This window comes from Balaenoptera physalus (genome assembly GCF_965194825.1).
Source record: "Balaenoptera physalus genome assembly, chromosome: 5".
In the NCBI taxonomy this organism is placed as follows: domain Eukaryota; kingdom Metazoa; phylum Chordata; class Mammalia; order Artiodactyla; family Balaenopteridae; genus Balaenoptera; species Balaenoptera physalus.
Genome location: NC_138884.1, coordinates 141995361 through 142008853, shown reverse-complemented (window position 1 = coordinate 142008853; position 13493 = coordinate 141995361). Strand labels below are relative to the sequence as shown.

Here is a 13493-nt window from a genome sequence, read left to right as displayed (position 1 = left end):
CATTTGAAATTTTTATATACTCAAAATGTTAAATCACAGTATATCAAATATGTAATCTTTGACAAAAATGCTACATAATGAAGTTTATTCCCTTAAAAGGAATCCACTTCAGAGAGTTGTTTCCGTGAAAAATGTGTGAAATTAATTGACAGAAATGTATTCATTTAACTGACTTAAATCTTTTATAATGTCAATCCATCATTCTATTTTATCTTTTGGTACATTTGATATAAGCTTGAAGTTTAACAGGTACTTAAGAATCATCCATGCTCCTGAAAGCGAACTAGAATATATTAAATATTATGGGCAACATTGTAAAAAACATGTAAGTACACCTCAGTGGTGGCTAACAGGTTTTTGCTCTTAATGATTTAACGAACTGTATGCTCATGTTTTGTGCACTTTTGTACATGTGTGCTTTAGTTCACAGTAATAATTTCAAAATCGGATCTAAGGATATTAAAGATGCATTTTTCTTCAAATTTGTCCAGGTCACCCTCATATTAACCCCCTAAAGTAACGTTATGCTACCCTGAGTCCTGGCACACACTCCTGCTTTCAACTGATTTTCATCAATTCACTTCAAAAAATATTTTTTGAATATTTTCTATATACCAGTCCTGGAACCACGTGCAGAAAGTGATGATTAACATTGATGGCCCTGTCCTGATGAACTTACATTCTGGTATCTTTGTGACATTTCTAAGTCTTATGAAAGTAACTTTTAAAATTCTTTATTGATAATAGACGCAGACACTTTAATTTTTGGGAAACTGGCTAATAAAGGATTATTTTCTACATCCTTTTCAGATGATTTTAAAAATCTTTCCAGAAGTTTCACATGACAAAAATTTGAATATAAAATCCTAAACATAATTTCTTTGCACTATTATTTTGTTATTTTTAAAATTTCTAAACCATCTAAGCCTTTCCCCATTGCTATAGTTTTTCCTCATTAATCCAAACGCTAATGTGATTTCCACCATGCAGTTTTTATTTAGGCTGGTTGGCCCATTGCCCTAGAGATGCCCCACTGGGTTTCTGACACAGTGCATTTTTTCATTCTGTTTCTAAACTCACTAAGAAGGTCCTCGAGATGTGTCAAAGAATATTTGCACCAGGCAAGTGAAACAGGTAAGGAAGATTTTATTCAGAACAATGGCAATGAGGGTCAAAATAACTCAATTCCTCTAAAACAGAAGACAGGAGAGTTTTTAAGCCTGGGGTTAGCTACTAGAAAAGTATTCAAGGATATTATCTGGGAAGTTCATCAGTGAAATTTGGCCATTTATGTTTGCTAATTGGTGCTCACCCAAGTTAGTCTCCTAGCCTTTCAAAGAGACTGGGAAATATAGACACATCTTTCTTTTTTTCTTTTCTTTTCCTTTTTTTAATTTATTGAAGTATAGGCGATGTACAATATTATATTAGCTTCAAGTGTAAAAAATAGTGATTCAATATTTTTATAGACTACGTACCATATAAAGTTATTTTAAAATACTGACTATATTCCCTGTACTGTACATTACATCACTATGACTTATTTAGAACTGGTAGTTTGTACCTCTTAGTCCCCTTCACCAATTTTGCTTCTCCCCCCACTCCCTTGCCTCTGGTAACCGCAAGTTTGTTCTCTGTATCTGTGAGTCTGTTTCTGTTCTGTTGTATTTGTTTGTTTGTTTTGTTTTTAGATTCCACACATAAGTGAACATATAGTATTTGTTTTTCTCTGTCTTATTTCACTAAGCATAATACCCTCCAGGCCCATCCATGTTGTTGCAAATGGGAAGATTTCATTCTTTTTTATTACTGAGTAATATTCCAGTGTGTGTGTGTGTGTGTGTGTGTGTGTGTGTGTGTGTGTGTGTATTTACGTATAAAATGCTGCTATGAATCCTGGGGTGCATGTATCTTCAAATTAGTGTCTTCATTTCTTCAGATGAATACCCAGAGTGGAATTGCTGGATTGCATGATAGTTCTGCTTTTAATTTCTTTAGACACTATCTTTTTTTTTTTTTAAACATCTTTATTGGAGTATAATTGCTTTACAATGGTGTGTTAGTTTCTGCTTTATAACAAAGTGAATCAGCTATACATATACATATATCCCCATATCTCCTCTCTCTTGCATCTCCCTCCCACCTTTCTTTCTTTCTTTCTTTCTTTCTTTCTTTCTTTCTTTCTTTCTTTCTTTCTTTCTTTCTTTCTTTCTTTCTTCCTTCCTTCCTTCCTTCCTTCCTTCCTTCCTTCCTTCCTTCCTTCCTTCCTTTCTTTCTCCATTTATTCATGGCTGTGTTGGGTCTTCGTTTCTGTGCGAGGGCTTTCTCTAGTTGCGGCAAGTGGGGGCCCCTCTTCATCGCGGTGCGCGGGCCTCTCATTATCGCAGCCTCTCTTGTTGCGGAGCACAGGCTTCAGACGCGCAGGCTCAGTAGTTGTGGCTCACGGGCCCAGTTGCTCCGCGGCATGTGGGATCTTCCCAGACCAGGGCTCGAATCCGTGTCCCCTACATTGGCAGGCAGATTCTCAACCACTGCGCCACCAGGGAAGCCGCCACCTATCTTTCTTAATGATTACATTTCAAAAGGATGGTTTCTAGATCCTTGAGAAAGACATTCCTGGGTTGTAAAACTGGCCAGAGGCTGGGAGAAGATTTGCATCTCAAAGCAGCATAGAAAATACTGAAAGTTGCAAGTTTTCTAAAGTAAATGCGCTGAAGAGCAGGGGCCTATAGTCAGGAAAATACCCCTCTAAAGTGTAGTCAAGCTGAGGGGACTCTTAAGGCAGTCTTGGTCAGATCCCATAATGGATTATATCATGAGAGTAGAAGGATGTTTAACAATGGTTTAACATTCCTTTCTATCCTGAACCCCAGCAACTCTGCCTGATTTTAAGAGTTAGAGAAAGGTCAAATTAGGATTAAAATTTTTAAATAAAGAAAAAAAATCATCTGTACGTCTTCTCCAAAGAAGACGTACAGATGGCTAAAAAGCACATGAAAAGATGCTCAGCATCACTAATTATTAGAGAAATGCAAATCAAAACTACAATGAGATATCACCTCACACCAGTCAGAATGGCCATCATCAAAAAGTCTATAAACAATAAATGCTGAAGAGGGTGTGGAGAAAAGGGAACCCTCCTACACTTTTGGTGGGAACGTAAACTGGTAGAGCCACTATGGAGAACAGTATGGAGGTTCCTTAAAAAACTAAAAATAGAGCTACCATACGATCCAGCAATCATACTCCTAGGCATATACCCGAAGAAAACTATAATTCGAAATGATACATGCACCCCAATGTTCATTGCAACACTAGTTACAAGAGCCAGGACACAGAAGCAACCTAAATGTCATTAAAGGGAGGATGGATAAAGAAGATGAGGTACATATATTCAATGGAATATTACTCAGCCATAAAAAAGAGTGAAATAATGCCATTTGCAGCAACATGGATGGACCTAGAAATTCTCATACTGAGTGAAGTAAGTCAGTCAGAGAAAGACAAATATCATATGATAACACTTATATGTGGAATCTTAAAAAAAAAGGGTGCAAATGAGCTTATCTACAAATCAGAAATAGAGTTACAGATGTAGAAAACAAACTTAAGGTTACCAGGGGGTAAGGGGGGGGAGGGATAAATTGGAAGATTGGGATTGACATATACACACTACTATATATAAAATAGATAACTAATAAGGACCTACTGTATAGCACAGGGAACTCTACTCAATACTCTGTAATGGCCTATATGGGAAAAAAATCTAAAAGAGTGGATATATGTATTAATATATGTATAACAAATTCACTTTTCTGTATACCTGAAACTAACACAACATTGTAAATCAACTATACTCCAATAAAAATTTTAAAAAAAGAAAAAAAAATCAATGCTTCAGAAGTGATACCATTTGATGTATATATGTGAATAACTGACTTTACTGTACAGCAGAAATTAACAAATTATAAATCAACTATGCTTCAATAAAATAAAAAATTTTTTAAAGTGATGCCATTTGATTATTCCTATTTGGAATAATCTTCTCACAGATAATAATAATCATAAAGGAACTATTAACCATTCAATAATTCTATCTCTTGAGTAAAAACTAAGTGTGATGTTCCTTTTACACTGTAGCATGACATTTAATAATAGAAAACATACTATGAACCAATTGTTTTTCTTCTTTTGGGAAAAAGTCATTATTCTCTAAAGGTATAGGAATTGGTAAACCATTCTTAAAATCTTCATCTTTATGTCTGAGGCTTTAAGAGAAGGAAGTTTCAATCCAGTTATAGAGTTCATCAGAATTAGAATGTCAGTCAGAGGGCACTTCAAACATAAAAGATTCAAAATCCAGTGAAGGTGGACCAAGATATATAATAAAAGAAACACAGGTTACTAGAAGAAAAATATTTTGACATAACACCCCCTTCTCTTCAGGGAACTGAATTTGGAAAGCAAGAAATCAGTACTCGTTATACTGGGAAACTCAGAGGCTTATTCTATATCTCCACAGCAACTAGGCCATAACTGAATAAATGATATGTATTGAACACTGGTTGATTTTTATCCTCATTAGACTAATGCAAGGCTAACTGAGTTGGTAAAGACAAATGTTCATGTGGAAGTGATTTGAGAAAAAAATAGTTCCTATTATTGAGATATGGCACACAACAAAAGGTAATTATTGTAAATGGAAAAGAACCTTAATGATGCTCACACACTTGTATAAGGTAATCATATATTGTTATAACTTTGTAGGGTCAAGAAAATAATAATTTTTATGTTTTTGATACTGTGCCAGGTAAATCATTCCCTTAAATCGTACAACAAAATGTCATATTACAAATTCATAGATGAGGTAATTGAGGTATGGGAGACAACTAATTTACTAGGAGTCACAACATTAGTATATCTGTATTAGTTTTCAAAAGCTGAAAGGAACTTTGGCTATGACACTGAATACATTGCTTCTTTGAATTCCTGCTTGTACGACATTTACCTTAAGGACAAGTAAATCTGGATAGTGTTAAAATTTGACACTGAAGCCTCTCTCCTTTCTCTGTAACACTACAAACACTTTAACAGAGGCTTCTCTTCACTCTATAATCAAAATATATTCAAAATCCAAATTACTTTGCACTACCTTTTCTGCTACCATACTGTTCAGACCACCATCATCTCATACCTAGATTAGCATCCTTGCTTCTCCCCTGCTTCTAGGGTTGGCTATGTAATCTCTGGGACCCAGTGCAAAATGAAAATATTTTTAAAAAGAAGGGAGAAAGCCACCTCAGCTTCCCCAGGTCAGTCAGCTCCCAGTCAATGATGCAGTCACATGAATGAACTCAGGCAATGCCAGAAGAATGGCACACAAATTTGTGAGAAATAATACATTCTTATTGTTATAAGCTATTAAATTTTGGGGGTGCGTTTTTATGCACCAATAGACAAGACAGGGTTTTTCCAGTTACAGCAGCTTTTTTCCATGAGAGATTTTTTAAATCCCTTCATAAAAGGAATTTTCTTATAATATCTTTGGAATTTTTTTTTCCTACATTACATATTTTCTAACAAATTACAATCATTAACAAAAAAACTGGTGAGAAGAATTATAGAGTAGCTGAGTGTGTGAAATCCCACATATTTTCTGTTTTGTTTTATTTCTACAAGTCTGAAAAAAGTTTCACAGCAACTTTTGTAGCTTAACCCAAGCTTCTCTCCTTCCTTTTGATCTCCCCTACTGAGCTGAGTCCATTGAGTCTACTGAGACCTGAAATTTGAATTTGTTTCATTATCAATGTGGATTGTCTCTGTATATTTCAGGAAAAAGGCTTGACATACAAAATGCTGAGCCTATGTGAGAAACTGTTTTCTCAAAGGGCCTGTAACCTCTTCTAAAGCAAACAATCTGATCAACGTTTAAAAAGAAAACTTAACAAGGTTTTTAAACAGAGTAAAAGTGATTTTACTGCAAACATATTTTTCCCCAATTTGAAAGAGAATCAATTGGTGACTGTTATGATCAGCTGTAGACAGCACTCCTTTTTGTTCTTTAATTTCCATGATAATTGACAGGTATTATAGAAAGCTGGATGAATCTTCCTTTAAAACATCACTTCATATGCTAAAAGAAGGAGTTATTTTGGGAGAATGGGTTATGACATTTCCTTTAAACTGACTGGAAAACATCAGTTAGCTTTTCCTGGAGCATTTAATACTATTTATTTTATTTTCACTTAAAAAATAGTTCCTTAATGTATTGTAAATATTTTTTGCATTCATTATTGTTAATATTTATTATACATAGTGTGCTTACATTTGGCAGTAAAGTTTTCAATCTATAGTTCATAAAGTAGTGTGAATATAAACATGAAACTGATAAATCTGTCAAAAAATACCTTCAGTAAGATGTATGTACTTTACCTGAGGTAAAAGAAATTATATTAATTAAAAAATATAAGTAACAGACACTTAAAGATTGTTTACATATATGAAGCAGATATTTTCTTACTTGCAAGATGCATGTTGTACTAAAAAGAGAGTAGGGCTTGATGTCAGGAAAATTGAGTTTCAGAGATGGCTTGGCTACTAACAAATTGTATAAGATGAACAAAGCTGCTTTATCTCTGGGTAACAGTTTCCTAATCTTTAAATGAAGGTGTATATAATGAGTTTCTTGGTGATCAGATTAATTGAAAGTTTGTTAGAAAGCTTTTAAAAATAAATTGAGGGCAAGAGAGTTTTCCTCACATAGCTCTTATTTAAACAGGGAGTTATTATAAGCGTTCCCCTCCTAAATGCAGTTGAGTACAGGTGGCCGAAGCTATGGACACCAATGCCTCAGTCAGGAAGTAGTCCTTCTGTACTACAAGAGCATGAAATTGTACATATTATCATGCCCAAGGTAGCTATTGAATCCTAAAGGAGTTCACGGTCCTTGCAGATGCAGGCAGATGAATTATAAGAAGATCAAGCCATTAAGGGCAGTCATGCTTCTGTACTCTATCATTTCATTTTATGATTTGCCTCATGTACAACTGAGAACCAATTGTGAGTCAACTGGAGCCTGGAGGATTCTGCAGAAAGATAATGACATTTTCTGGTTTTGCTTCCTCTTCATCACAGCCCTTGTCCTACTTAAATCATGTATGACAGGTAGTTAATGTAATTTGGGTTAAATCTAAGGTACCTGTGCCATTCCAGGAACTGTTGGCTTGAGAGGAGAGATGGAGGCAGGGATAATTTTTGGTGTGTCAGTGGAACTTGGTCAAGTTTCTATGACTAATGGGAGAGGCAGGAATCACTGCTTCAAGTGGACAGATGCAGGGGCTTGCCTTGACAATTGGACTTTTGTAGGTGTTGGCATGCATCACTCCTGCTAATAATACATTGGCACCTTCAGACTAATCCTGGGCAGTAAGATACGTCATAATGTGTTTTCTAATTTTCCACGGACTGCGGATTTTACACTTGGGTATCACAAACCACCTGAGTGGGGGCATCGGCCAACACAGTGAACTCCAAATACGATGGCTGAAACAAGTGGTATATAAACCTTGATCTTTTGAAATTAGAGGGATAAACTATAGTCCAGAGCCTCCCTGTAAGACTGACAAACACTGAAAACTGGAATATTCTTTATTTTTTTCTTAGAGTAGTTTAAAAATGGATATTTTTCATGCCCCAGTTCACACATAATGAATGAGGTCTTAGTGAAAGTACAGTGACGGTTTATAACACTTTTTTTTAGTACAAAAGAAGAAAGTTACAAAACATCACTCGTTTTTATATTAACAAATAAATGTGATGTATACCAATGCATATTCATAAAATTTAAATATTGAGCAATGTTAGAATTATCTTAATCTGCTCTTGAACACTAATGTTAATCATGGAAGCATCAGTAACTTTGTCAAAGGGCTAATTAGCACTCTTCTGTGGAGTCCTACTAGGACCCGTATTGTCATTGCTCTTCTTCACAGAGATAGCAGGCTTTTTAAGGGAGAAAGGCATTTGATATTCAGATTTTAGTTCCTCAGATTATGTGTCCTTCAGTACAGAGGAAACAAGAGTGTGGAATTCTAGATAGCTACACTACCTAATGCATTGTATGTGAGTTTAAATAATGGATGGCTTGAATCTAAATCTAAGCAAAATATAAATGTCCTGAATTTAGTCAAAAATGCATGGAAATAAAATTTCAGCACCTCATTTTCAAAAATATGTAATAATACACTATATTCATGTATATAACATTTTATATGTGATATTTATATGTTTATGACTAAGGGTTAGAGAGGATCAAGAAAAAGTGTAAATAGATACTTTCTTTGGGTAATGGGATTACTAGTAACTTTTTTTCTTTTTATAGTACAGATTATTTAAAATAATTAATTGTTCTTTAAAACACCATGAAGGAGAACATAGAACAATATGTACCAAAGTATACTTGAAAGTAATAAAACTTATTACCACAAATTTTGAAATTATAATACAATATTACAATGTAAAACGCTCTGTTAATAAGAGGTCTCGTAGGATGGGCATGAAATGGGGCAGAGAAAGATTTATTCTCTTAGAATTTGACCAGCATCTTTCAGTAGTAATTTAACGTTTAAAATTTGTAGGATTTATTTTTTCCTGGTTTTTTTTGTTTGTTTGTTTGTTTGTTTTTGGTCTGTGGATGTTTCTCTCTTGCTTACTCCCTTAAATGAAATGAAAGAGATGCATCTTAAAGTTCTCAGGCCATTATACCCCTAGACCCAACCATTCTTTTTTCAAAAGTTTTTAGCAGGACAGTCTCAGTCAGGTGAGGGCAGCAAAGAGCAGAAAAAAGAAAGATGTCTCTGTGCCTTGGGCAGAGAACCTAGGGAGCTTTGTGAGGCAGGACAGAGTTTGACATGGGTGAACAGCTCAGAGCAGGGATAGGTGGGGCAATGGACGATGCCCAGGTTTTCATCTCATGAGAATTTTACACTGCTAGGAAAGTTTTAGGAAGAATGAAGTGAGCAGCAACATGCAGATGGAGGAAAGCATGAAAGTTACTATACACAGGGTTTTCAAGCATCAGAATCAAGGCCAGATAAGCAAAACAAGCTTAACAAGGCATTCATTCAGACACTGAACTTACTTCCAAGAGCTAGCTTATCTTATTGATGGTCCTTCAGAGTCAGTCAATTCTCATAGATTATTAGTAACTTTGAGTATTTTTTCATATACCTGTTGGCCATTTGTGTGTCTTCTTTGGAGAAGTGTCTGTTCTAGTCTTTAGCCCACTTTTAAATTGGGTTATTAGTTTTCTTGCTATTGAGTTTTAGGAAGTCCTCATATATTTTGTGATTAATCCCTTATCAGATATATGTTTTGCAAATATTTTCTCCCATTTTGTAGTTTGTCTTTTCACTTTGTTGATTGTTTCTTTTGCTGTGCAGAAGCTTTTTAAATTTTTTTTTTAACATCTTTATTGGAGAATAATTGCTTTACAATGGTGTGTTAGTTTCTGCTTTATAACAAAGTGAATCAGTTATACATATACATATGTTCCCATATCTCTTCCCTCTTGCGTATCCCTCCCTCCAACCCTCCCTATCCCACCCCTCTAGGTGGTCACAAAGCACCGAGCTGATCTCCCTGTGCTATGCGGCTGCTTCCCACTAGCTATCTATTTTACGTTTGGTAGTACATATATGTCCATGCCACTCTCTCACTTGGTCACAGCTTACCCTTCCCCCTCCCCACATCCTCAAGTTCATTCTCTAGTAGGTCTGTGTCTTTATTCCCGTCTTACCCCTAGGTTCTTCATGACCTTTTTTTTTTTCTTCTTAGATTCCATATATATGTGTTAGCATATGGTATTGTTTTTCTCTTTCTGACTTACTTCACTCTGTATGACAGACTCTAGGTCCATCCACCTCACTACAAATAACTCAATTTTGTTTCCTTTTATGGCTGAGTAATATTCCATTGTATATATGTGCCACATCTTTATCCATTCATCTGTCGATGGACACTTAGGTTGCTTCCATGTCCTGGCTATTGTAAATAGAGCTGCAATGAACATTTTGGTACATGACTCTTTTTGAATTATGGTTTTCTCAGGGTATATGCCCAGTAGCGGGATTGCTGGGTCGTATGGTAGTTCTATTTTTAGTTTTTTAATTTGATGTAGTTCTACTTGTTTATTCTGGTTTTTATTACCTGTGCTTTTGGTGTCAAATCCATGAAATATTTGCCAGAACCAATGTCATGGAGCTTTTCCCCTATGTTTTCTTCTAGGACTTTTACAGTTCCATACTATTTTGTTTACCAACTTATTCCCCTTCACTTTTAATGTGATTTCACATCACATATGTATATAACAAATAATCACATGTGTGTATGAACAATGTTCATATGTACAAAGAAAAAGAAATAATAATAGTTTCTGCATATTGATTCCCTTGTTATACATCAAGTAACTATGTAAAGCTTTTTACTGTACATCCTCTATTCTTCTATTCAGAGCATGAGTTCTATATTTGTATTTGCATTTACAGGTTAGTAAACTGAGACAGTAAGATGTTAGAAGCTTGATCCATGACACATGGAAGTTAGTGGTGTAATCAAGGTTTGTATCTAAATTCCTGGCATCAGCCAAGGATAATGAACCAATATAAGCAATATTTTTTCATCAGTATACTAGTGATTCATTCAGAATACTCTGAAATCAGAAAGCATGCAATGCTGAGACTCTACCATTGGCATAGTTAACACTTCAGACAAGTTTGCCTTGACTTTACATACTTTGTTCTTGGTGCTTCAGTCAGAAATGGGTATAACTATAAGTATTAGAGACACAGCTAGTTAGTGGCTTAAAAAAAGAAACAAAATTTTGTTCATTAATGATCAGATATAGACAATGCATTTTTTTTTACAAAATTCTCAGGGACCCAGATACCTTCTCTAGATTTTTTTGTTTTGATTTATTTTGTTTTTATGTTCATTTTTCATGGCCTCTATTCTCAAGGTCACCTCTCTTGTTAAAGCTGCTCTAGATCCAGTCATGTGGAGCAAATTAGACATTAGTTGTCATATTCCTGGAAGGTACAGTGTCACTCCTTTACAACGTTCACAATCGAATGTCAAGGGGAGATCTTATATTTGAGAAAACTTGCAGTGAGCTTTGCCTTACATGGTTTTATGTGTTTTTTTCCACCAAGTTTTTGCCCATAATTAATAATATTAATGGCCACAAAGTGGCCTTTGGAGACATTTTAGTTAACTCACATAATTTTTTTAAGCATCAGCCCTTTGAGAAATACTATAGTGTGTGGTGTTACAATGAAGATGAGTAAAACATGCTCCCTTTTCCCAAAGAATTTCTAACCTTGCAAAAAAGAAAAAGTTGAAAATCTGTACATAAATCAAGCCATACATCGAATAAGTGATAGGGAAGAGTGGCAAACAAGTGTTAAGCGGCATAGCTCAGGAAAAATGGACAGGTTGTTTAACTTTTCACCCAGTGGTGTTAGACGGTTCCTCATAATGAACAAATTGTTCTTTTTTCTATTCTCTCTTAGCCAATGCCTTCCTTTGTAAATGTTCTTCAAACACAATAACCACACACTGGTACACTATATACCTTGTTGAATATGGTTTTACTTGTTGATTCCTATTATTAAGGGCAGATGTTACATACACTTAGTTTCAGCATACTGATATTTCTGCATTACTTAGAGTTCATCCATCAGCACATATCCCATTAGCTTTGCCTCACAGGACTGATCACAGAACTCTATGAGGTTGTTGTCACTTCACATTCTCTTCCTTGATAGCCTCATCCACATCAATACAGACTCAATCTAAATTACAGCCCTTTAGATCTAGAAAGGATTGTAAAATATTATTTTCTTTTCTCAGCTCCTTATTTACCAATTAGGAAACAGATACCCAGGTATTTATCCAGAAACTAAATTAACTTTCATACTCTGAGCACAATGTATTTTCATGCGCTCCAAAAGAGTGTATCTTCGGGCTTCTGTGGTGGCGCAGTGGTTGAGAATCTGCCTGCTAATGCAGGGGACACGGGTTTGAGCCCTGGTCTGGGAAGATCCCACATGCTGCGGAGCAACTACGCCTGTGAGCCACAACTACTGAGCCTGCACGTCTGGAGCCTGTGCTCCGCAACAAGAGAGGCCACGATAGTGAGAGGCCCGCGCACCGCGATGAAGAGTGGCCCCCGCTTGCCACAACTAGAGAAAGCCCTCACAGAAACGAAGACCCAACACAGCCAAAAATAAATAAATAAATAAATTAATTAATTAAAGAAAACAAAAACAAAAAACAAAAGAGTGTATCTTCTGCCTATTCTGGTCTATGAACTCAAAACCTGAATCTCCAAGTATATTTAGAAGAGTAACAATTGAAGAAAGTATAATGCACCTTAGACTTACACCTTTCTTCCATATTTAAAGGATAATTGAAATAATAATTTCAGTACTAATAAAATTTTGTTAAATGATACATCTTTTTTAAATTGACGTATAGGTGATTAACAATGTTGTGTTAGTTTCAGGTGTATAGCAAAGTGATTCAGGAATATATATATATATATATATATATATATATATATTCTTTTTTAGATTCTTGTCTGTTATAGGTTATTACAAGATATTGAATATAGTTACCTGTTCTATACAGTAAGTTGATATATTTTTTTAAATAGAGCTCATTCCTGATAAAAGAAGTGCTATTTTAGAATTTTGCTCAAAAGCTTGCTGGATATTCATTTATTAGTGTGGATATACTAAATTGGGCAACTTTTTCAGCAGATTTCTGGGTACATAAATAAAAGCTAGCCAAAATTCTTTTGCATGTTTAAGTTATTATTATTATTATTTTACTTAATCTTTCAGTCATGGGGTCAATTATGATAATATCACCCCCAATGTCTGAGTCACTTATAGTTAGATCTCAGAGAGATAAATAAATTTGGTTTCATTTAGCATAAAACTAAATGTTCTATCAATTTCATGATATAATTTCTATATCTGTCCATTCAGCTATATTATTACTCACTATGCAAAAGTTGGAAAATGAATACTAGCAAAGGTTAGAAAATGAGTATTAGCAAATGATACATGTGTATGTGTATATATATATAATTTTTTTCTGGAGGATTTAGTTTGATAAAAGGAGATAAAGTACTAGAATGGGATTTAAGGAACCCCGGATCTAGTACTTTCTATAACTAACTAAATTACCTTGGCCCACTAATATCAGCTCTATGGATATCATTTTCCTTATTTGACAATTACCTGGCTTGAACAACTTTTCAGAGGTACTTTGACCATGTACAACCATGATCTGTAAACTTCCACCTCTGTAAGAAGCTAGCTTCTAGAAGAGGAATGAATCCTGCCCCTGTCACTTAAGGTCCATTACTGCTGCAGAGGAATGAGGAAGAACTATCACACATGGAGGCACACTGACCTCCCAGACATTGT

The 13493-nt window shown here is 35.1% G+C and overlaps 1 long non-coding RNA gene across 2 annotated transcripts in view; it reads right to left on the bottom strand.

Annotated features, from left to right (window-relative positions):
- Positions 1 to 13493, bottom strand: part of LOC309661005 — a 471219-nt gene that overhangs the window by 176984 nt on the left and 280742 nt on the right. The gene's annotated exons all lie outside the window — the stretch shown is intronic.